General features: G+C 56.2%; 1 protein-coding gene across 1 annotated transcript in view; it reads left to right on the forward strand.

Annotated features, from left to right (window-relative positions):
• The window catches only part of LOC138066506 (otoferlin-like), a 238,919-nt gene that overhangs the window by 597 nt on the left and 214,864 nt on the right, over positions 1-23,458 (forward strand).

The raw sequence follows: 23,458 nt of genomic DNA on the forward strand, positions 1-23,458 counted from the left end.
AGATTGACGCTGTCGATCTTGGGGTGCGGAGGAGCGTGCACAGGGTGAGCCGCAGAGCAGAGCAGAGCGGTCAGGGTCGGGGGAGGTTGGTGGAGGGGCGTTGGAGGGGCGGTGGGGAGCAGGGCTTTGGGGGCTGCTGGTCTGCCTTGGTTGGGGAGGGGGAGGGTGGCTGCAAGGGGCGGCGTGCTCAGAGGTGGGTGCTGTGTTTTGGGTGGCACTCTTGGAGCAGGACGTGGAGGCGGAGCGCTGAGCAGGCTGCAAGCTCGCGGCGCGCTTCCGGTGGCGGCATGGAGCCTCGGAGGCTGAGCGTCGTGGGCGAGTTTGTGGTGCTGAGCCTCTTTGTGGTGTGCCTGGCCCACATGCCCTCGGTCGTCAACGTCCTCACGATCCTGTGCATAGCGGTGGTGTTGGTGCTGGCGGGGAAAAGGCCCTGGCCCAAGGTAGGAGTCAGCCTGGGCATGGCCCCGAGCTGGCGCGGGCAGCGAGAGGGCTGAGGCCGCGGCAGCACCTGCAGCAAGGGCAGCCTGACGGTGCTGCGCGCAAGCCTGCCTGCAGCCTCAGCTCTGCGTGCCCCGCGCAGCCCTTCCGCGAGCAGGGCGCCTCTTGGCGCAGCGTGGATGCTCGCCACTAAGGCAGCGCTCTCTTGGGCTGTGCAGGGGCCTCGCGGCAGTGCTGGCAGCCTGGGCAACGGCAGCGTGGACGAGCCCGGAGGTGAGCAGCCCCGGCCCAGAGCGTAGGCGCGCTCGGCAGCGCCTCCCGGCCAAGACAGCCCAGCGCCGCCAGCGCCCACCGCCCTCGGCCCCAGCTGGGGCTCCGCCGACGGGCTGCCCTCGCTCACTGCCTCTCTGCCTCCTCTTCCAGCAGCCCCCTTCCTGCCCACGGTGCAGACGCAGGACTGTGCAGCCAGCCGGCAGGCAGGGTAAGCGGAGGCCTGGCCTGCAGGGGGGCTGCCCCACAGCCCTGGCCAGGCCCACCGCAGGCAAGAGCCCGATGCAGCCCAGAGCCACAGACCTGCGCCTGGCCTGGGCCCCCCAAAGAGCAGGGCATGGCATGGCTAGGGCTGGGGTCGACGCGCGGGATGCCCAGGACATGCCGCATGCCTGCTGCTCACCAACTGGGAAGCCCCTTTGCTCCTTGCCCACTGCTGCAGCCCTGGCCCCAGCGCCCCCTCCGCCCGCACCCTGGCACCCTTTGGCGTCTGCCGCCACCACCAGGGCTTCCCCCTGGGGCACCCAAGGCAGCCTCCTCACCTCCTTTCTCCCTCCCAGGCTCACAAGCGAGGACATCTTGTCCCCTCGCCACCTCCTGCCCACCTCCGAGCCGGACACGGATGGATGGAAGTTGGATGGCCCTCTCCCACTGCCACCACCCTCCATCCTGCTGGACGCTCCCCCAACACCTGCAGGAGTGCTGGGTGAGCTGCTTGTGCCCACAGCCCTCCCGCCATCCCCACCATGCAGGCGGGTCCGCTTTGGGCGCAACCAGACCGTGTTGCTGAGCGAGGAAGGTCACGAGCTGCTGGACTGCCTCCCCAAAGCCCCACACCTCGACTGGCCAGCCCACATCCCGCGCCGGTCCATCCTGCACTGTGCCTGGGCACCCGTCCCGCTGGCAGAGGAAGGCACAGTGCGGCCACTTTCACCCGCCGGGCAGTCCGAGGACGAAGAGGACGAGGAGCCAGCGTGTGCCACCTCCCTGCAGCGCTGGCCCACCATGCAGCTCTGGAGCCCACCACCGGAGGCGCCCTCCCCTCCCGCTGCAGCCGCCGGCTGCACAGCGGCCCTGGCCTGCCTGCTGTGCCCAGCCTGCCCAGCCTGCCCTGCAGGCGCCTTCAGAGGGCTGCGCAAGGGCCTCCGCAGATGCGCCTCCTTCCTGCGAAGGCCACGGCGAGTGCTGAGGAGGCGCCAGGCAAGGGCCAGCTGATTGGGGCCAGCAGCAGGCTCCGCGCCTGGGCAGACGTGCCAGTAACCAGCGCCCGCGGAGCTAGACGCCTTTGCCACCTCCGGGCCAGCGTCAATAAACCTCTGTGCAAGACTCTGCGGGAGGCGAGAGTGAAACACCATGTGAAGTGATATGAAGAAGGCGCAGGAATGCTCCCTGAGTCTTAGGAAGCCAGCCGTTCCCCGAACTCAGGCTTTCCTGCTCCTGACAGGGCTGAGTAGAGCAGCAACATGCAAAAACATGTCTCCAGAACAGAAGTTTAAATGCTTAGCTCAGATGAACCATCACATAGGAAACTGGCTGTCAGAAGAAGTCCGTGAGATCCTTACAAAGCGCGGTGGATGTGATCCTGGGGGCGCTCTGGAGCAAGATCTGAATTCCCCTGTGAATGGAGACTATGTAGCCTCCAACAGTGATCTGCAGAAAGAAGTTATAAAACGGGGGAGAATTGATATCGGTCAGGGGGCTGAGCGGAAAGATTCATCCAAGCCATCACCCTCAGCAGAACAGTGGGAGGATCCTAAAAGGAATGAGCGTTCCAGAGGCCAAGAGGTCCTCCACTTGATCAAACACCCGGGACTAGAAAATTGCTACGCAAGGAAAAGGGGGAGGGCAGATCTTCAGGTTATCGACAAGACTGCCCTGTGTGACAGCCAGCCCAGGATTGGCAGTGAATACCCCTTCCATTTTCGGCACAAGCTGCTGATGCTGGACTACCGTGGAAGGTATCTGGTTTGCCAGGAGCATGGCAAAGCAAAAGAAGGCGTTCTGAGCACTCCGAATGCAACAAGCCTTGGCGCTGAGTGCTCAGATAGTGCCTCAGATATTGACAGTGAGTTTTTCAATGCTGAGCGTGAAGAAGGGGATGCCTCTGTTACAGCAGGTCTGACACACACACATGCCATGGACCTCCAGGTGGCGATGTTTCATGGTGCCCCTGATTTCACGAGCCAGTACATTTCAACAAACCTCGCTTTGTGCCACTTGGCGCTCCCCCTCCTGCTACCAAATCCATGCACCGCACCAAGAGAGTTCCCTCAGCCAAGTTAAAAAGAGCTGGAAAGGGACGGAACAATCGGGAAAGCAGACCACAGTTAAGAGGAGCAGACCACAATTCAGAGGCACAAAAACAAACCGATTGATCAGGCAGACACACTCATGGTGTCCTTCATACGGATCGGGAGTTCTCCTTCCTCTTCCAAGGCTCAGCTCCTGAATGCTCTGCTGAGTAAACACAAACACGACACTTTCTTCCATCGACATTGCAAAGGCAGCACCAAAGGCTGTCTTCTAACGACAGGTGTTGTGGAGATCTCTTGGTCCTGTGCCAGTGGCAGTGCTGATGACACTTTTGACGGCTGTGTTGCTTTTTGTAACCTGCATGGAGATGCTAGAGGTCATGAACAACAATTGCCGTTTTTACAGCAGATCTCTTCTGTGAAGGAGGCTCTCAGTTAGCTGAGTCTGACCAGAGTGACAAGAAAGGCATGAACATTGTACGTGACCTGTGGCAGTCTCAAAAGCCTTTGATTTGTCTTTTCACTGAAGAAGAGAATGTTGCATGTGGCCGATCTAGCCAGAATGTAAAAAGAGGTATCCAGAACAGAAACACAGCAGAATTAGTAGAGGAGCTGATAAAAACAATCAGAGACCTACTAGCAAGGTGAAACAACCTCTTAAGGCTTGATGCTTGTCAGGACACAGCTCGCCAACGTGGATTTATTGTGGCTAAAGAGGCAGAAGAGTGTGTGAGAGCCAAAGCAAAGGCAAGAACCTTGGTGGGATTCTTGACAAAGGAGAAATTGTGTTTGAGATCAAATCACAGCTACTGCCTCTTCAAGGACAACTATGGTACCCATGGTGTAAAAAGGAGAAAGAGCTCCCCCGCTTGCAGGAAAAGAGGAACAAGAACATAGAACATCATGGGAGCCAAAGTGAGCCAGAGAAGTGTGCAGGACGAAGAAAGCAACTCGACAGAGCGTTCCCCCTCAAGCAGCTGCTGAAATCAGTCCTCGCTTTTCTCCAGGCACAGGCAAGAGACACCAAGAAATACTTGCTGCAGTGGAGGAAGGTCTTTAGGGATGACCTGTCCTCTGAGCACTTGGAGGAACTTCAGAAAGAGTATCATCAGTGAAGGTATCAAATCCTGGAAATAAAGAAAAGCAAGGAAAAAACCAGTCTGAAAACAGCATTGATGAATAAGTTAGAAGCCCTCTCCAATGCAGGCAATGATTCATCCATTGGTCTCAAGCGTCTTTTGAGAGAAGTAGGGCAGATTCGTGAAGCTCTAGAATCCTTGAACTCAAAAGATGAATGTTTTTGCAAACTACCTGAAGTGGCAGTCGATCTGACGGTTTCAGGGTATGCCCTTGAAGTGGTGGATGGTGATGCTTCGTCTGTACCGTGACGATGGCTTGGGGCAATCTTTGACAAATTGAGAAGCTAGGGGAGAGAAGAGCGTTTGTTCTCTCAGTGCTTGGCATCCAGAGCCTGGGGAAGTCAAGCCTGCTGAATGCCATGTTTGGGCTGCAGTGGAACGTCAGTGCGGGGAGAGGCACGCGGGGAGCATTTATGCAGCTGCTTCAGGTGGACGAGAAACCCCAAGAGGCCGTGGACTTTGATTACAGGCTGATTGTTGACACGGGAGGACTTTGTGCCATGGAGGTGGCCAATAAGCAGTCACTTAATGATGACAATGAGCTAGCCACCTTTGGCATTGGCATTGGCAACATGACTCTGATCAATATCTTGGGAGAAAATCCTGGAGACATGCAAGATGTCCTTCAGCTAGCTGGGCAGGCTTTTCTCCGGATGAAGCAAGTCAATCTTTCGCCAAGCTGCTGCTTTGTGCACCACAATGTTGGAGAAATAACTGCCCAGGAACAAAACATGCAAGGACAAAGACGCCTGCAGGAAAAGCTGGAGGAAATGGCAGGGACAGCCACCCAGCCGCCCAGCAGGCATTCTGCCATGTCACCCACAGTCACTACTTTGCTCACCTCTGGGTGGCAAGGAAACCCACCCAGGGCCCCACCCAACCCCACAGACAGCCAGCACGTGCATCAGTTAAAGAGCACAATTCTCCAAGGTGCCAAGAAGGGATCGCAGGGCACTATTTCAAGGCTCTCGAGCTTGAAAGTTTGTATGAGTGACTTGTGGAAGGCTCTGCTGAATGAAAAGTATGTTTTCCCTTTCCAAAACACTCGGGAAGTTGCCGCAGACAACAGCTTAGGAACAACCGACAGCCAGTGGACCTGGCAGCTGGGGAGCCACATCCTAGACTTGCAAATGAAACGGAACAATCGGATTAAAAAGGGAGACGTTCCGCAAGTGACTCGAAGAAGCCTTATGGAGGAAGTGCAAGATAAATATGAAAGACTCTCTCTCTTTCCCTCTGGAAAGACTTGGAACCATATTTCAGGGAAGATGACGCCAGTGGGCTTTTGATTCAGCGGAAAGCAAGCATTGAAAATCAACCGCAAGATCGGAGAGAAGCACTTGTGGAAGAGACACAGAGAAAGTCTGCCGAGTTCATTGAACGGGAGAAGAATCCGAGCAAAGGGCATCAGAAGAAGCCAGAATGTGAACACGAGCTTGTCAAGAGAAGGCAACTGGTGGCTTTGTCGCTAAAGAAGGAAGAGCTGCATGAAGAAAAGCTGAGGCAACACTTGGCTAGCCTCTGGAAACAATGGCTCTACAAAGTATCTTCCAGTGCACCTCCTCCTGCAGAACCAAACATAAACCTCCCTAGTGAGACCACTCTGCTGGAACATTTCAAGCAAGAGCCAAACAGAGAGGAAGAAATAAAATGCTTCTTGGCAAAGGATGCATTTCCCATGGCATCCCTTGCAGGCAGTGCAAGAGATCATTGCTGCTGGAAGCTGCATTTCATTTCATCCCTTTGTATTTCAGATGCTAGTCGTACTTCCCAAAACATGTCTACAATAAACTCGCGGGCTAGCCTTCTGGTCAGGGTGTCTGCTGGTGCTGGTCTTGTGGCGGGGGTTCAGGGGGGAGTGGGGCGTTGTGTTGGGGGTGCTGGTCTTGTCGTGGGGGGTGCAGAGGGGAGTTGGTCCTTGTGTTGGGGGTGCTGGTCTTTGTTTTGAGGTGCAGAGGGGATCTGGACCTTGTGTTGGGGGTGCAGAGGGGATCTGGGTGTTGTTGTGGGGGTGCTTAGAGGAGGTGGGCCTTGTGTTGGGGGAGCTGGTCTTGTCATGGGGGTGCAGAGGGGATCAGGGCCTTGTTTCTGGGGTGCTGGGCCTTGTTTTGGGAGTGCTGGGCTTGTCATGGTGCTGAGGGGATCAGGGCATTGTGTTGGGGGTGCTGGGCATTGTGTAGGGTTTGCTGGGCTTGTTATGGGGGTGGAGAGGGGATCTGGGTCTTGTTTTGGGGGCGCTTAGAGGACGTGGGCCTTATGTTGGGGGTGCTGGGCTTGTCGTGGGGGTCCTGAGTGGTCATGGTGTTGTGTTGGGGGTGGTGGGCCTTGTTTTGGGAGAACTAGGCTTGTTTTCGGGGTGCTTAGGGGATCTGGGCCTTGTTTTCGGGGTGTGGGCCTTGTTTTGGGGGTACTGGGCTTGTCCTAAGGGTGCTGAGGGGATGTGGGCCTTGTTTTCGGGGTACTGTGGGGATCTGGGCGTTGTTTTGGCGGTGCTGGGCCTTGTCGTGGGGGTGTTGAGGGGATCTAGGCCTTTTTTTGGGGGTGCGGAGAGGGTTCCGGAGCACTCGACCAGGTTGCCCAGAGAGGTTGTGGAGTCTCCTTCCCTGGAGATATTCAAAAGCCGCCTGGCCCAATCCTGGGCAATATGCTCCAGAGGACCCTGGCTGAGCAGGGGCGTTGGACTCCAGGATCTCCGGAGGTCCCTTCCAACCTCCACCATTCTGTGAGCCTGTGATTCTGTGAAATGTTAAGGCTAAAATTTTAACACTCACATCCCAGAAGTTTTCTTTTCCTTTCTTCTCAGAATTGGTTCCCGTCGATGGTCGAGCCCATCACACACCTCCCACAATCGCCTGTAATGTGCTCATGTAGTGTTCCAATGTTATAGGTCCTATGGATTGGCATGGGGTTGGTTCACCTAGTTGATTTAAACCAGTTGAGGGAATGGTTAGAACGTACAGCTAGCAATCTGGTTTTGGAGCTAAGGAAAGGTTTTGCACATTGAGTGACTACTCCCCAAATTACAGCTTGGTTGCCACTGGCCACGCACACAGGGAGCCCCATTCCCCTTGGGATCATTCCAGTTAATATGAAAGAGAGAATCAACCGTATCTGGAATAATACCAACGGTGCGTCTATATGATTGGGGCCTGGGCATACAAGTCTCGAACTCCCATCTCTCCATCATATGTCTAGCAAGCCATGAATCTTCCACAAGACTTGAACTGGAGGAAAGTGTGGGATCAAAACTGTCATGTCACCTGGGGGAGTGAACCAGACACCGTGCGGAGGGCCTACGAAATAGATGGCTCAGCGTTACAGTGGAGACAACAAACAATTGTACTCGGGACCTGAGAGGACCACTCCCTGAGAGAGACCTGCCCAATCGAAGCTATTTCCAAGCAGGTGGTCATGAAGGGAGCACTGCCCTTCAGGAAAAAGCCTTTGTGCAGCTGTGCTATTACCAGAACGGAGCAGCTTCACGACCGCATCACACAGCTCATCAGCCTCCCCATCGACACAAAGGAACAGGAGCCAATGCATGACAACCAAAGTTGCATTCATGACAGACTGCATGAAATAAGAAAACAGGTGGACTCGGCAGCCAGGAACTCCGCATATGTTTTCACTCATGGATACAGAAGACATTCAGCAGTGTCTCTAGGCAAAGTGGCAGCAGAAAGGTTGGCAAAGATGCAGAAGGCTTTCACAAGAGCAAACGACCCCACTTTCTACCTGCGGGGCCAGAGAGAAGACTTCTTCACAAGTTTCCACATGTCCTGCCAAGCAGTGCCCTCTATCACAGCAGTTGCTGATTTTTTTATGTGACGAGCTTTCAGGAGCTCTTTGACAGGCAGTGTCTGTGAAGACTGCTCTTGATATAGCCTGGGAAAGGAGCTCTAACTCTCCAGCTTTCAGTGGCCATCGATCTCAACTAGAAACGGCTATTCTCCTCTCTCTTGCGGAGGAAGAGAATGGTGAGAAGTTCAGGCAGCACATTCATTTCCCCCAACATGTTTTAGAAGGTTTCGTTGAGAAGTGTGTTAACAACTATTGCTTAGACAAGAACAATTCAAGGCTGAAGAACTTGTTCCATGTTTCCCTGAATTCATTCCAGACTCTTGCTGCTGCTGCTAGCTTTGCGCCTACAACTCCAGTTGTCCAAGAGAACTGTGGCAATGTCTCCCTGTGGCTAGAGGAATTTGGGAGCAGACTTGGAGCTAATTCTGAACTTCCCAGAAGTCATCTGAAAAGCACTGAGCATCAAGAAAGAAAGGAGCGAGAGCTCCTGAAGGAGGCAATGAGTAAAGCTCTGGCCCCTGTGCTAGCAAACCTGAAACAGGCATTTTCCATGCCTCATCTGAAAGCTTGGAACTGGAAACCTCATACAATCGGAGTTGAAGGGCTGCACGGCTGCTGGAAGCAATGCCCGTTGTGCAGCGCTCTTTGCACAGACACAATACGTGCTCCTGATGGGGACCACAGTGTTCACTTCCATCGCCCTCAAGTCCTCAATGGTAGCCAGTGGGTTAGAAGAAATCAGTTGGTCCCTGCCCTTTGCTCCAGTCTTGTAGCAAGTCACTGTTGCCTCGTGCTTGAGGATAACAAGGAAGCTGCCTATACAAAGTCTAGAGAAGCAGGAGCAGCTTCTGCCAATTGGGGCCTCACGCCAGAAAGCTCCCCGCAGGCATGCTGCAAATGGCTTGTGTGCCGTTTCCGCTCACAATTGCAACAAGATTGCTGTGCACAATTGGAGGGCACAGCAGCAACCCGTCCAGAAGGGGAAAAGTGCCCAAAGGAAGAACGAGCCACGGGCTCGGCATGGGCTTGTCAGGGACGACTCTGGGCTTTGGTTGGGCTTTGTGCTGGCGGGAGCTGTGTTGGGGCTGGCCTTGGTGGGCTGCGCCTTGTTGGGGTTTGGGTGAGAGCAGCGTCAGGTGGGGCCTGGGGGTGCCCTGGCAGACCAGGTGTGTGGAAGTGATGTCACCATGGCATCACAATGCCGGGGTCTTTCTGGAGGTGGGGCTGGGGGAAGTGCCGCTGTCACTTTGCCTGCGAGCGAGCGAGCGAGCGAGTGTGCGAGCGAGTGCGCGAGCAGGTGGAGAGCGTGGCGTTGAGCTGGGGCGAAGGAGCGAGGCAGCGGGGTAAGAGCTGGCTCCTTCCGTCTCTCTGCAGTCTCTCCTCCCCTCGGGGCGCTCTCCCTGGCTTTGTCGCCCCCCCAGCGCCCACCACCCGCTGCACGCTCCCTCGGTGGGCACAAGCGCCACAATCAGGCAAACGTCCCCGCCGCGAAGCCCAGCCACGCTCGGGCACCATTCTGCGCCCTTGCTGCTCACGACCCGGTGTCCCCGCGTCACACGTGGGAAAGCAGCGGCGGGAGCGGGCAGCCAGGCAAGGCCGACGGAGTGAGCGCACCGTGCCCTGCTTTTTGCAGAGTTGCTCTCGGCGGCCTTTGGCTCTTCTCCTGGTGTCAGATTGACGCTGTCGATCTTGGGGTGCGGAGGAGCGTGCACAGGGTGAGCCGCAGAGCAGAGCGGAGCGGTCAGGGTCGGGGGAGGTTGGTGGAGGGGCGTTGGAGGGGCGGTGGGGAGCAGGGCTTTGGGGGCTGCTGGTCTGCCTTGGTCGGGGAGGGGGAGGGTGGCTGCAAGGGGCGGCGTGCTCAGAGGTGGGTGCTGTGTTTTGGGTGGCACTCTTGGAGCAGGACGTGGAGGCGGAGCGCTGAGCAGGCTGCACGCTCGCGGCGCGCTTCCGGTGGCGGCATGGAGCCTCGGAGGCTGAGCGTCGTGGGCGAGTTTGTGGTGCTGAGCCTCTTTGTGGTGTGCCTGGCCCACATGCCCTCGGTCGTCAACGTCCTCACGATCCTGTGCATAGCGGTGGTGTTGGTGCTGGCGGGGAAAAGGCTCTGGCCCAAGGTAGGAGTCAGCCTGGGCATGGCCCCGAGCTGGCGCGGGCAGCGAGAGGGCTGAGGCCGCGGCAGCACCTGCAGCAAGGGCAGCCTGACGGTGCTGCGCGCAAGCCTGCCTCCAGCCTCAGCTCTGCGTGCCCCGCGCAGCCCTTCCGCGAGCAGGGCGCCTCTTGGCGCAGCGTGGATGCTCGCCACTAAGGCAGCGCTCTCTTGGGCTGTGCAGGGGCCTCGCGGCAGTGCTGGCAGCCTGGGCAACGGCAGCGTGGACAAGCCCGGAGGTGAGCAGCCCCGGCCCAGAGCGTAGGCGCGCTCGGCAGCGCCTCCCGGCCAAGACAGCCCAGCGCCGCCAGCGCCCACCGCCCTCGGCCCCAGCTGGGGCTCCGCCCACGGGCTGCCCTCGCTCACTGCCTCTCTGCCTCCTCTTCCAGCAGCCTCCTTCCTGCCCACGGTGCAGACGCAGGACTGTGCAGCCAGCCGGCAGGCAGGGTAAGCGGAGGCCTGGCCTCCACAGCCCTGGCCAGGCCCACCGCAGGCAAGAGCCCGATGCAGCCCAGAGCCACGGACCTACGCCTGGCCTGGGCCCCCCAAAGAGCAGGGCATGGCATGGCTAGGGCTGGGGTCGACGCGCGGGATGCCCAGGACATGCCGCATGCCTGCTGCTCACCAACTGGGAAGCCCCTTTGCTCCTTGCCCACTGCTGCAGCCCTGGCCCCAGCACCCCCTCCGCCCGCACCCTGGCACCCTTTGGCGTCTGCTGCCACCAGGGCTTCCCCCTGGGGCCCCCAAGGCAGCCTCCTCACCTCCTTTCTCCCTCCCAGGCTCACAAGCGAGGACATCTTGTCCCCTCGCCACCTCCTGCCCACCTCCGAGCCGGACACGGATGGATGGAAGTTGGATGGCCCTCTCCCACTGCCACCACCCTCCATCCTGCTGGACGCTCCCCCAACACCTGCAGGAGTGCTGGGTGAGCTGCTTGTGCCCACAGCCCTCCCGCCATCCCCACCATGCAGGCGGGTCCGCTTTGGGCGCAACCAGACCGTGTTGCTGAGCGAGGAAGGTCACGAGCTGCTGGACTGCCTCCCCAAAGCCCCACACCTCGACTGGCCAGCCCACATCCCGCGCCGGTCCATCCTGCACTGTGCCTGGGCACCCGTCCCGCTGGCAGAGGAAGGCACAGTGCGGCCACTTTCACCCGCCGGGCAGTCCGAGGACGAAGAGGACGAGGAGCCAGCGTGTGCCACCTCCCTGCAGCGCTGGCCCACCATGCAGCTCTGGAGCCCACCACCGGAGGCGCCCTCCCCTCCCGCTGCAGCCGCCGGCTGCACAGCGGCCCTGGCCTGCCTGCTGTGCCCAGCCTGCCCAGCCTGCCCTGCAGGCGCCTTCAGAGGGCTGCGCAAGGGCCTCCGCAGATGCGCCTCCTTCCTGCGAAGGCCACGGCGAGTGCTGAGGAGGCGCCAGGCAAGGGCCAGCTGATTGGGGCCAGCAGCAGGCTCCGCGCCTGGGCAGAGGTGCCAGTAACCAGCGCCCGCGGAGCTAGACGCCTTTGCCACCTCCGGGCCAGCGTCAATAAACCTCTGTGCAAGACTCTGCGGGAGGCGAGAGTGAAACACCATGTGAAGTGATATGAAGAAGGCGCAGGAATGCTCCCTGAGTCTTAGGAAGCCAGCCGTTCCCCGAACTCAGGCTTTCCTGCTCCTGACAGGGCTGAGTAGAGCAGCAACATGCAAAAACATGTCTCCAGAACAGAAGTTTAAATGCTTAGCTCAGATGAACCATCACATAGGAAACTGGCTGTCAGAAGAAGTCCGTGAGATCCTTACAAAGCGCGGTGGATGTGATCCTGGGGGCGCTCTGGAGCAAGATCTGAATTCCCCTGTGAATGGAGACTATGTAGCCTCCAACAGTGATCTGCAGAAAGAAGTTATAAAACGGGGGAGAATTGATATCGGTCAGGGGGCTGAGCGGAAAGATTCATCCAAGCCATCACCCTCAGCAGAACAGTGGGAGGATCCTAAAAGGAATGAGCGTTCCAGAGGCCAAGAGGTCCTCCACTTGATCAAACACCCGGGACTAGAAAATTGCTACGCAAGGAAAAGGGGGAGGGCAGATCTTCAGGTTATCGACAAGACTGCCCTGTGTGACAGCCAGCCCAGGATTGGCAGTGAATACCCCTTCCATTTTCGGCACAAGCTGCTGATGCTGGACTACCGTGGAAGGTATCTGGTTTGCCAGGAGCATGGCAAAGCAAAAGAAGGCGTTCTGAGCACTCCGAATGCAACAAGCCTTGGCGCTGAGTGCTCAGATAGTGCCTCAGATATTGACAGTGAGTTTTTCAATGCTGAGCGTGAAGAAGGGGATGCCTCTGTTACAGCAGGTCTGACACACACACATGCCATGGACCTCCAGGTGGCGATGTTTCATGGTGCCCCTGATTTCACGAGCCAGTACATTTCAACAAACCTCGCTTTGTGCCACTTGGCGCTCCCCCTCCTGCTACCAAATCCATGCACCGCACCAAGAGAGTTCCCTCAGCCAAGTTAAAAAGAGCTGGAAAGGGACGGAACAATCGGGAAAGCAGACCACAGTTAAGAGGAGCAGACCACAATTCAGAGGCACAAAAACAAACCGATTGATCAGGCAGACACACTCATGGTGTCCTTCATACGGATCGGGAGTTCTCCTTCCTCTTCCAAGGCTCAGCTCCTGAATGCTCTGCTGAGTAAACACAAACACGACACTTTCTTCCATCGACATTGCAAAGGCAGCACCAAAGGCTGTCTTCTAACGACAGGTGTTGTGCAGATCTCTTGGTCCTGTGCCAGTGGCAGTGCTGATGACACTTTTGACGGCTGTGTTGCTTTTTGTAACCTGCATGGAGATGCTAGAGGTCATGAACAACAATTGCCGTTTTTACAGCAGATCTCTTCTGTGAAGGAGGCTCTCAGTTAGCTGAGTCTGACCAGAGTGACAAGAAAGGCATGAACATTGTACGTGACCTGTGGCAGTCTCAAAAGCCTTTGATTTGTCTTTTCACTGAAGAAGAGAATGTTGCATGTGGCCGATCTAGCCAGAATGTAAAAAGAGGTATCCAGAACAGAAACACAGCAGAATTAGTAGAGGAGCTGATAAAAACAATCAGAGACCTACTAGCAAGGTGAAACAACCTCTTAAGGCTTGATGCTTGTCAGGACACAGCTCGCCAACGTGGATTTATTGTGGCTAAAGAGGCAGAAGAGTGTGTGAGAGCCAAAGCAAAGGCAAGAACCTTGGTGGGATTCTTGACAAAGGAGAAATTGTGTTTGAGATCAAATCACAGCTACTGCCTCTTCAAGGACAACTATGGTACCCATGGTGTAAAAAGGAGAAAGAGCTCCCCCGCTTGCAGGAAAAGAGGAACAAGAACATAGAACATCATGGGAGCCAAAGTGAGCCAGAGAAGTGTGCAGGACGAAGAAAGCAACTCGACAGAGCGTTCCCCCTCAAGCAGCTGCTGAAATCAGTCCTCGCTTTTCTCCAGGCACAGGCAAGAGACACCAAGAAATACTTGCTGCAGTGGAGGAAGGTCTTTAGGGATGACCTGTCCTCTGAGCACTTGGAGGAACTTCAGAAAGAGTATCATCAGTGAAGGTATCAAATCCTGGAAATAAAGAAAAGCAAGGAAAAAAACAGTCTGAAAACAGCATTGATGAATAAGTTAGAAGCCCTCTCCAATGCAGGCAATGATTCATCCATTGGTCTCAAGCGTCTTTTGAGAGAAGTAGGGCAGATTCGTGAAGCTCTAGAATCCTTGAACTCAAAAGATGAATGTTTTTGCAAACTACCTGAAGTGGCAGTCGATCTGACGGTTTCAGGGTATGCCCTTGAAGTGGTGGATGGTGATGCTTCGTCTGTACCGTGACGATGGCTTGGGGCAATCTTTGACAAATTGAGAAGCTAGGGGAGAGAAGAGCGTTTGTTCTCTCAGTGCTTGGCATCCAGAGCCTGGGGAAGTCAAGCCTGCTGAATGCCATGTTTGGGCTGCAGTGGAACGTCAGTGCGGGGAGAGGCACGCGGGGAGCATTTATGCAGCTGCTTCAGGTGGACGAGAAACCCCAAGAGGCCGTGGACTTTGATTACAGGCTGATTGTTGACACGGGAGGACTTTGTGCCATGGAGGTGGCCAATAAGCAGTCACTTAATGATGACAATGAGCTAGCCACCTTTGGCATTGGCATTGGCAACATGACTCTGATCAATATCTTGGGAGAAAATCCTGGAGACATGCAAGATGTCCTTCAGCTAGCTGGGCAGGCTTTTCTCCGGATGAAGCAAGTCAATCTTTCGCCAAGCTGCTGCTTTGTGCACCACAATGTTGGAGAAATAACTGCCCAGGAACAAAACATGCAAGGACAAAGACGCCTGCAGGAAAAGCTGGAGGAAATGGCAGGGACAGCCACCCAGCCGCCCAGCAGGCATTCTGCCATGTCACCCACAGTCACTACTTTGCTCACCTCTGGGTGGCAAGGAAACCCACCCAGGGCCCCACCCAACCCCACAGACAGCCAGCACGTGCATCAGTTAAAGAGCACAATTCTCCAAGGTGCCAAGAAGGGATCGCAGGGCACTATTTCAAGGCTCTCGAGCTTGAAAGTTTGTATGAGTGACTTGTGGAAGGCTCTGCTGAATGAAAAGTATGTTTTCCCTTTCCAAAACACTCGGGAAGTTGCCGCAGACAACAGCTTAGGAACAACCGACAGCCAGTGGACCTGGCAGCTGGGGAGCCACATCCTAGACTTGCAAATGAAACGGAACAATCGGATTAAAAAGGGAGACGTTCCGCAAGTGACTCGAAGAAGCCTTATGGAGGAAGTGCAAGATAAATATGAAAGACTCTCTCTCTTTCCCTCTGGAAAGACTTGGAACCATATTTCAGGGAAGATGACGCCAGTGGGCTTTTGATTCAGCGGAAAGCAAGCATTGAAAATCAACCGCAAGATCGGAGAGAAGCACTTGTGGAAGAGACACAGAGAAAGTCTGCCGAGTTCATTGAACGGGAGAAGAATCCGAGCAAAGGGCATCAGAAGAAGCCAGAATGTGAACACGAGCTTGTCAAGAGAAGGCAACTGGTGGCTTTGTCGCTAAAGAAGGAAGAGCTGCATGAAGAAAAGCTGAGGCAACACTTGGCTAGCCTCTGGAAACAATGGCTCTACAAAGTATCTTCCAGTGCACCTCCTCCTGCAGAACCAAACATAAACCTCCCTAGTGAGACCACTCTGCTGGAACATTTCAAGCAAGAGCCAAACAGAGAGGAAGAAATAAAATGCTTCTTGGCAAAGGATGCATTTCCCATGGCATCCCTTGCAGGCAGTGCAAGAGATCATTGCTGCTGGAAGCTGCATTTCATTTCATCCCTTTGTATTTCAGATGCTAGTCGTACTTCCCAAAACATGTCTACAATAAACTCGCGGGCTAGCCTTCTGGTCAGGGTGTCTGCTGGTGCTGGTCTTGTGGCGGGGGTTCAGGGGGGAGTGGGGCGTTGTGTTGGGGGTGCTGGTCTTGTCGTGGGGGGTGCAGAGGGGAGTTGGTCCTTGTGTTGGGGGTGCTGGTCTTTGTTTTGAGGTGCAGAGGGGATCTGGACCTTGTGTTGGGGGTGCAGAGGGGATCTGGGTGTTGTTGTGGGGGTGCTTAGAGGAGGTGGGCCTTGTGTTGGGGGAGCTGGTCTTGTCATGGGGGTGCAGAGGGGATCAGGGCCTTGTTTCTGGGGTGCTGGGCCTTGTTTTGGGAGTGCTGGGCTTGTCATGGTGCTGAGGGGATCAGGGCATTGTGTTGGGGGTGCTGGGCATTGTGTAGGGTTTGCTGGGCTTGTTATGGGGGTGGAGAGGGGATCTGGGTCTTGTTTTGGGGGCGCTTAGAGGACGTGGGCCTTATGTTGGGGGTGCTGGGCTTGTCGTGGGGGTCCTGAGTGGTCATGGTGTTGTGTTGGGGGTGGTGGGCCTTGTTTTGGGAGAACTAGGCTTGTTTTCGGGGTGCTTAGGGGATCTGGGCCTTGTTTTCGGGGTGTGGGCCTTGTTTTGGGGGTACTGGGCTTGTCCTAAGGGTGCTGAGGGGATGTGGGCCTTGTTTTCGGGGTACTGTGGGGATCTGGGCGTTGTTTTGGCGGTGCTGGGCCTTGTCGTGGGGGTGTTGAGGGGATCTAGGCCTTTTTTTGGGGGTGCGGAGAGGGTTCCGGAGCACTCGACCAGGTTGCCCAGAGAGGTTGTGGAGTCTCCTTCCCTGGAGATATTCAAAAGCCGCCTGGCCCAATCCTGGGCAATATGCTCCAGAGGACCCTGGCTGAGCAGGGGCGTTGGACTCCAGGATCTCCGGAGGTCCCTTCCAACCTCCACCATTCTGTGAGCCTGTGATTCTGTGAAATGTTAAGGCTAAAATTTTAACACTCACATCCCAGAAGTTTTCTTTTCCTTTCTTCTCAGAATTGGTTCCCGTCGATGGTCGAGCCCATCACACACCTCCCACAATCGCCTGTAATGTGCTCATGTAGTGTTCCAATGTTATAGGTCCTATGGATTGGCATGGGGTTGGTTCACCTAGTTGATTTAAACCAGTTGAGGGAATGGTTAGAACGTACAGCTAGCAATCTGGTTTTGGAGCTAAGGAAAGGTTTTGCACATTGAGTGACTACTCCCCAAATTACAGCTTGGTTGCCACTGGCCACGCACACAGGGAGCCCCATTCCCCTTGGGATCATTCCAGTTAATATGAAAGAGAGAATCAACCGTATCTGGAATAATACCAACGGTGCGTCTATATGATTGGGGCCTGGGCATACAAGTCTCGAACTCCCATCTCTCCATCATATGTCTAGCAAGCCATGAATCTTCCACAAGACTTGAACTGGAGGAAAGTGTGGGATCAAAACTGTCATGTCACCTGGGGGAGTGAACCAGACACCGTGCGGAGGGCCTACGAAATAGATGGCTCAGCGTTACAGTGGAGACAACAAACAATTGTACTCGGGACCTGAGAGGACCACTCCCTGAGAGAGACCTGCCCAATCGAAGCTATTTCCAAGCAGGTGGTCATGAAGGGAGCACTGCCCTTCAGGAAAAAGCCTTTGTGCAGCTGTGCTATTACCAGAACGGAGCAGCTTCACGACCGCATCACACAGCTCATCAGCCTCCCCATCGACACAAAGGAACAGGAGCCAATGCATGACAACCAAAGTTGCATTCATGACAGACTGCATGAAATAAGAAAACAGGTGGACTCGGCAGCCAGGAACTCCGCATATGTTTTCACTCATGGATACAGAAGACATTCAGCAGTGTCTCTAGGCAAAGTGGCAGCAGAAAGGTTGGCAAAGATGCAGAAGGCTTTCACAAGAGCAAACGACCCCACTTTCTACCTGCGGGGCCAGAGAGAAGACTTCTTCACAAGTTTCCACATGTCCTGCCAAGCAGTGCCCTCTATCACAGCAGTTGCTGATTTTTTTATGTGACGAGCTTTCAGGAGCTCTTTGACAGGCAGTGTCTGTGAAGACTGCTCTTGATATAGCCTGGGAAAGGAGCTCTAACTCTCCAGCTTTCAGTGGCCATCGATCTCAACTAGAAACGGCTATTCTCCTCTCTCTTGCGGAGGAAGAGAATGGTGAGAAGTTCAGGCAGCACATTCATTTCCCCCAACATGTTTTAGAAGGTTTCGTTGAGAAGTGTGTTAACAACTATTGCTTAGACAAGAACAATTCAAGGCTGAAGAACTTGTTCCATGTTTCCCTGAATTCATTCCAGACTCTTGCTGCTGCTGCTAGCTTTGCGCCTACAACTCCAGTTGTCCAAGAGAACTGTGGCAATGTCTCCCTGTGGCTAGAGGAATTTGGGAGCAGACTTGGAGCTAATTCTGAACTTCCCAGAAGTCATCTGAAAAGCACTGAGCATCAAGAAAGAAAGGAGCGAGAGCTCCTGAAGGAGGCAATGAGTAAAGCTCTGGTCCCTGTGCTAGCAAACCTGAAACAGGCATTTTCCATGCCTCATCTGAAAGCTTGGAACTGGAAACCTCATACAATCGGAGTTGAAGGGCTGCACGGCTGCTGGAAGCAATGCCCGTTGTGCAGCGCTCTTTGCACAGACACAATACGTGCTCCTGATGGGGACCACAGTGTTCACTTCCATCGCCCTCAAGTCCTCAATGGTAGCCAGTGGGTTAGAAGAAATCAGTTGGTCCCTGCCCTTTGCTCCAGTCTTGTAGCAAGTCACTGTTGCCTCGTGCTTGAGGATAACAAGGAAGCTGCCTATACAAAGTCTAGAGAAGCAGGAGCAGCTTCTGCCAATTGGGGCCTCACGCCAGAAAGCTCCCCGCAGGCATGCTGCAAATGGCTTGTGTGCCGTTTCCGCTCACAATTGCAACAAGATTGCTGTGCACAATTGGAGGGCACAGCAGCAACCCGTCCAGAAGGGGAAAAGTGCCCAAAGGAAGAACGAGCCACGGGCTCGGCATGGGCTTGTCAGGGACGACTCTGGGCTTTGGTTGGGCTTTGTGCTGGCGGGAGCTGTGTTGGGGCTGGCCTTGGTGGGCTGCGCCTTGTTGGGGTTTGGGTGAGAGCAGCGTCAGGTGGGGCCTGGGGGTGCCCTGGCAGACCAGGTGTGTGGAAGTGATGTCACCATGGCATCACAATGCCGGGGTCTTTCTGGAGGTGGGGCTGGGGGAAGTGCCGCTGTCACTTTGCCTGCGAGCGAGCGAGCGAGCGAGTGTGCGAGCGAGTGCGCGAGCAGGTGGAGAGCGTGGCGTTGAGCTGGGGCGAAGGAGCGAGGCAGCGGGGTAAGAGCTGGCTCCTTCCATCTCTCTGCAGTCTCTCCTCCCCTCGGGGCGCTCTCCCTGGCTTTGTCGCCCCCCCAGCGCCCACCACCCGCTGCACGCTCCCTCGGTGGGCACAAGCGCCACAATCAGGCAAACGTCCCCGCCGCGAAGCCCAGCCACGCTCGGGCACCATTCTGCGCCCTTGCTGCTCACGACCCAGTGTCCCCGCGTCACACGTGGGAAAGCAGCGGCGGGAGCGGGCAGCCAGGCAAGGCCGACGGAGTGAGCGCACCGTGCCCTGCTTTTTGCAGAGTTGCTCTCGGCGGCCTTTGGCTCTTCTCCTGGTGTCAGATTGACGCTGTCGATCTTGGGGTGCGGAGGAGCGTGCACAGGGTGAGCCGCAGAGCAGAGCGGAGCGGTCAGGGTCGGGGGAGGTTGGTGGAGGGGCGTTGGAGGGGCGGTGGGGAGCAGGGCTTTGGGGGCTGCTGGTCTGCCTTGGTCGGGGAGGGGGAGGGTGGCTGCAAGGGGCGGCGTGCTCAGAGGTGGGTGCTGTGTTTTGGGTGGCACTCTTGGAGCAGGACGTGGAGGCGGAGCGCTGAGCAGGCTGCACGCTCGCGGCGCGCTTCCGGTGGCGGCATGGAGCCTCGGAGGCTGAGCGTCGTGGGCGAGTTTGTGGTGCTGAGCCTCTTTGTGGTGTGCCTGGCCCACATGCCCTCGGTCGTCAACGTCCTCACGATCCTGTGCATAGCGGTGGTGTTGGTGCTGGCGGGGAAAAGGCTCTGGCCCAAGGTAGGAGTCAGCCTGGGCATGGCCCCGAGCTGGCGCGGGCAGCGAGAGGGCTGAGGCCGCGGCAGCACCTGCAGCAAGGGCAGCCTGACGGTGCTGCGCGCAAGCCTGCCTCCAGCCTCAGCTCTGCGTGCCCCGCGCAGCCCTTCCGCGAGCAGGGCGCCTCTTGGCGCAGCGTGGATGCTCGCCACTAAGGCAGCGCTCTCTTGGGCTGTGCAGGGGCCTCGCGGCAGTGCTGGCAGCCTGGGCAACGGCAGCGTGGACAAGCCCGGAGGTGAGCAGCCCCGGCCCAGAGCGTAGGCGCGCTCGGCAGCGCCTCCCGGCCAAGACAGCCCAGCGCCGCCAGCGCCCACCGCCCTCGGCCCCAGCTGGGGCTCCGCCCACGGGCTGCCCTCGCTCACTGCCTCTCTGCCTCCTCTTCCAGCAGCCTCCTTCCTGCCCACGGTGCAGACGCAGGACTGTGCAGCCAGCCGGCAGGCAGGGTAAGCGGAGGCCTGGCCTCCACAGCCCTGGCCAGGCCCACCGCAGGCAAGAGCCCGATGCAGCCCAGAGCCACGGACCTACGCCTGGCCTGGGCCCCCCAAAGAGCAGGGCATGGCATGGCTAGGGCTGGGGTCGACGCGCGGGATGCCCAGGACATGCCGCATGCCTGCTGCTCACCAACTGGGAAGCCCCTTTGCTCCTTGCCCACTGCTGCAGCCCTGGCCCCAGCACCCCCTCCGCCCGCACCCTGGCACCCTTTGGCGTCTGCTGCCACCAGGGCTTCCCCCTGGGGCCCCCAAGGCAGCCTCCTCACCTCCTTTCTCCCTCCCAGGCTCACAAGCGAGGACATCTTGTCCCCTCGCCACCTCCTGCCCACCTCCGAGCCGGACACGGATGGATGGAAGTTGGATGGCCCTCTCCCACTGCCACCACCCTCCATCCTGCTGGACGCTCCCCCAACACCTGCAGGAGTGCTGGGTGAGCTGCTTGTGCCCACAGCCCTCCCGCCATCCCCACCATGCAGGCGGGTCCGCTTTGGGCGCAACCAGACCGTGTTGCTGAGCGAGGAAGGTCACGAGCTGCTGGACTGCCTCCCCAAAGCCCCACACCTCGACTGGCCAGCCCACATCCCGCGCCGGTCCATCCTGCACTGTGCCTGGGCACCCGTCCCGCTGGCAGAGGAAGGCACAGTGCGGCCACTTTCACCCGCCGGGCAGTCCGAGGACGAAGAGGACGAGGAGCCAGCGTGTGCCACCTCCCTGCAGCGCTGGCCCACCATGCAGCTCTGGAGCCCACCACCGGAGGCGCCCTCCCCTCCCGCTGCAGCCGCCGGCTGCACAGCGGCCCTGGCCTGCCTGCTGTGCCCAGCCTGCCCAGCCTGCCCTGCAGGCGCCTTCAGAGGGCTGCGCAAGGGCCTCCGCAGATGCGCCTCCTTCCTGCGAAGGCCACGGCGAGTGCTGAGGAGGCGCCAGGCAAGGGCCAGCTGATTGGGGCCAGCAGCAGGCTCCGCGCCTGGGCAGACGTGCCAGTAACCAGCGCCCGCGGAGCTAGACGCCTTTGCCACCTCCGGGCCAGCGTCAATAAACCTCTGTGCAAGACTCTGCGGGAGGCGAGAGTGAAACACCATGTGAAGTGATATGAAGAAGGCGCAGGAATGCTCCCTGAGTCTTAGGAAGCCAGCCGTTCCCCGAACTCAGGCTTTCCTGCTCCTGACAGGGCTGAGTAGAGCAGCAACATGCAAAAACATGTCTCCAGAACAGAAGTTTAAATGCTTAGCTCAGATGAACCATCACATAGGAAACTGGCTGTCAGAAGAAGTCCGTGAGATCCTTACAAAGCGCGGTGGATGTGATCCTGGGGGCGCTCTGGAGCAAGATCTGAATTCCCCTGTGAATGGAGACTATGTAGCCTCCAACAGTGATCTGCAGAAAGAAGTTATAAAACGGGGGAGAATTGATATCGGTCAGGGGGCTGAGCGGAAAGATTCATCCAAGCCATCACCCTCAGCAGAACAGTGGGAGGATCCTAAAAGGAATGAGCGTTCCAGAGGCCAAGAGGTCCTCCACTTGATCAAACACCCGGGACTAGAAAATTGCTACGCAAGGAAAAGGGGGAGGGCAGATCTTCAGGTTATCGACAAGACTGCCCTGTGTGACAGCCAGCCCAGGATTGGCAGTGAATACCCCTTCCATTTTCGGCACAAGCTGCTGATGCTGGACTACCGTGGAAGGTATCTGGTTTGCCAGGAGCATGGCAAAGCAAAAGAAGGCGTTCTGAGCACTCCGAATGCAACAAGCCTTGGCGCTGAGTGCTCAGATAGTGCCTCAGATATTGACAGTGAGTTTTTCAATGCTGAGCGTGAAGAAGGGGATGCCTCTGTTACAGCAGGTCTGACACACACACATGCCATGGACCTCCAGGTGGCGATGTTTCATGGTGCCCCTGATTTCACGAGCCAGTACATTTCAACAAACCTCGCTTTGTGCCACTTGGCGCTCCCCCTCCTGCTACCAAATCCATGCACCGCACCAAGAGAGTTCCCTCAGCCAAGTTAAAAAGAGCTGGAAAGGGACGGAACAATCGGGAAAGCAGACCACAGTTAAGAGGAGCAGACCACAATTCAGAGGCACAAAAACAAACCGATTGATCAGGCAGACACACTCATGGTGTCCTTCATACGGATCGGGAGTTCTCCTTCCTCTTCCAAGGCTCAGCTCCTGAATGCTCTGCTGAGTAAACACAAACACGACACTTTCTTCCATCGACATTGCAAAGGCAGCACCAAAGGCTGTCTTCTAACGACAGGTGTTGTGCAGATCTCTTGGTCCTGTGCCAGTGGCAGTGCTGATGACACTTTTGACGGCTGTGTTGCTTTTTGTAACCTGCATGGAGATGCTAGAGGTCATGAACAACAATTGCCGTTTTTACAGCAGATCTCTTCTGTGAAGGAGGCTCTCAGTTAGCTGAGTCTGACCAGAGTGACAAGAAAGGCATGAACATTGTACGTGACCTGTGGCAGTCTCAAAAGCCTTTGATTTGTCTTTTCACTGAAGAAGAGAATGTTGCATGTGGCCGATCTAGCCAGAATGTAAAAAGAGGTATCCAGAACAGAAACACAGCAGAATTAGTAGAGGAGCTGATAAAAACAATCAGAGACCTACTAGCAAGGTGAAACAACCTCTTAAGGCTTGATGCTTGTCAGGACACAGCTCGCCAACGTGGATTTATTGTGGCTAAAGAGGCAGAAGAGTGTGTGAGAGCCAAAGCAAAGGCAAGAACCTTGGTGGGATTCTTGACAAAGGAGAAATTGTGTTTGAGATCAAATCACAGCTACTGCCTCTTCAAGGACAACTATGGTACCCATGGTGTAAAAAGGAGAAAGAGCTCCCCCGCTTGCAGGAAAAGAGGAACAAGAACATAGAACATCATGGGAGCCAAAGTGAGCCAGAGAAGTGTGCAGGACGAAGAAAGCAACTCGACAGAGCGTTCCCCCTCAAGCAGCTGCTGAAATCAGTCCTCGCTTTTCTCCAGGCACAGGCAAGAGACACCAAGAAATACTTGCTGCAGTGGAGGAAGGTCTTTAGGGATGACCTGTCCTCTGAGCACTTGGAGGAACTTCAGAAAGAGTATCATCAGTGAAGGTATCAAATCCTGGAAATAAAGAAAAGCAAGGAAAAAAACAGTCTGAAAACAGCATTGATGAATAAGTTAGAAGCCCTCTCCAATGCAGGCAATGATTCATCCATTGGTCTCAAGCGTCTTTTGAGAGAAGTAGGGCAGATTCGTGAAGCTCTAGAATCCTTGAACTCAAAAGATGAATGTTTTTGCAAACTACCTGAAGTGGCAGTCGATCTGACGGTTTCAGGGTATGCCCTTGAAGTGGTGGATGGTGATGCTTCGTCTGTACCGTGACG

The sequence above is a fragment of the Struthio camelus genome, chromosome 3, assembly GCF_040807025.1.
Source record: "Struthio camelus isolate bStrCam1 chromosome 3, bStrCam1.hap1, whole genome shotgun sequence".
Taxonomy (NCBI): domain Eukaryota; kingdom Metazoa; phylum Chordata; class Aves; order Struthioniformes; family Struthionidae; genus Struthio; species Struthio camelus.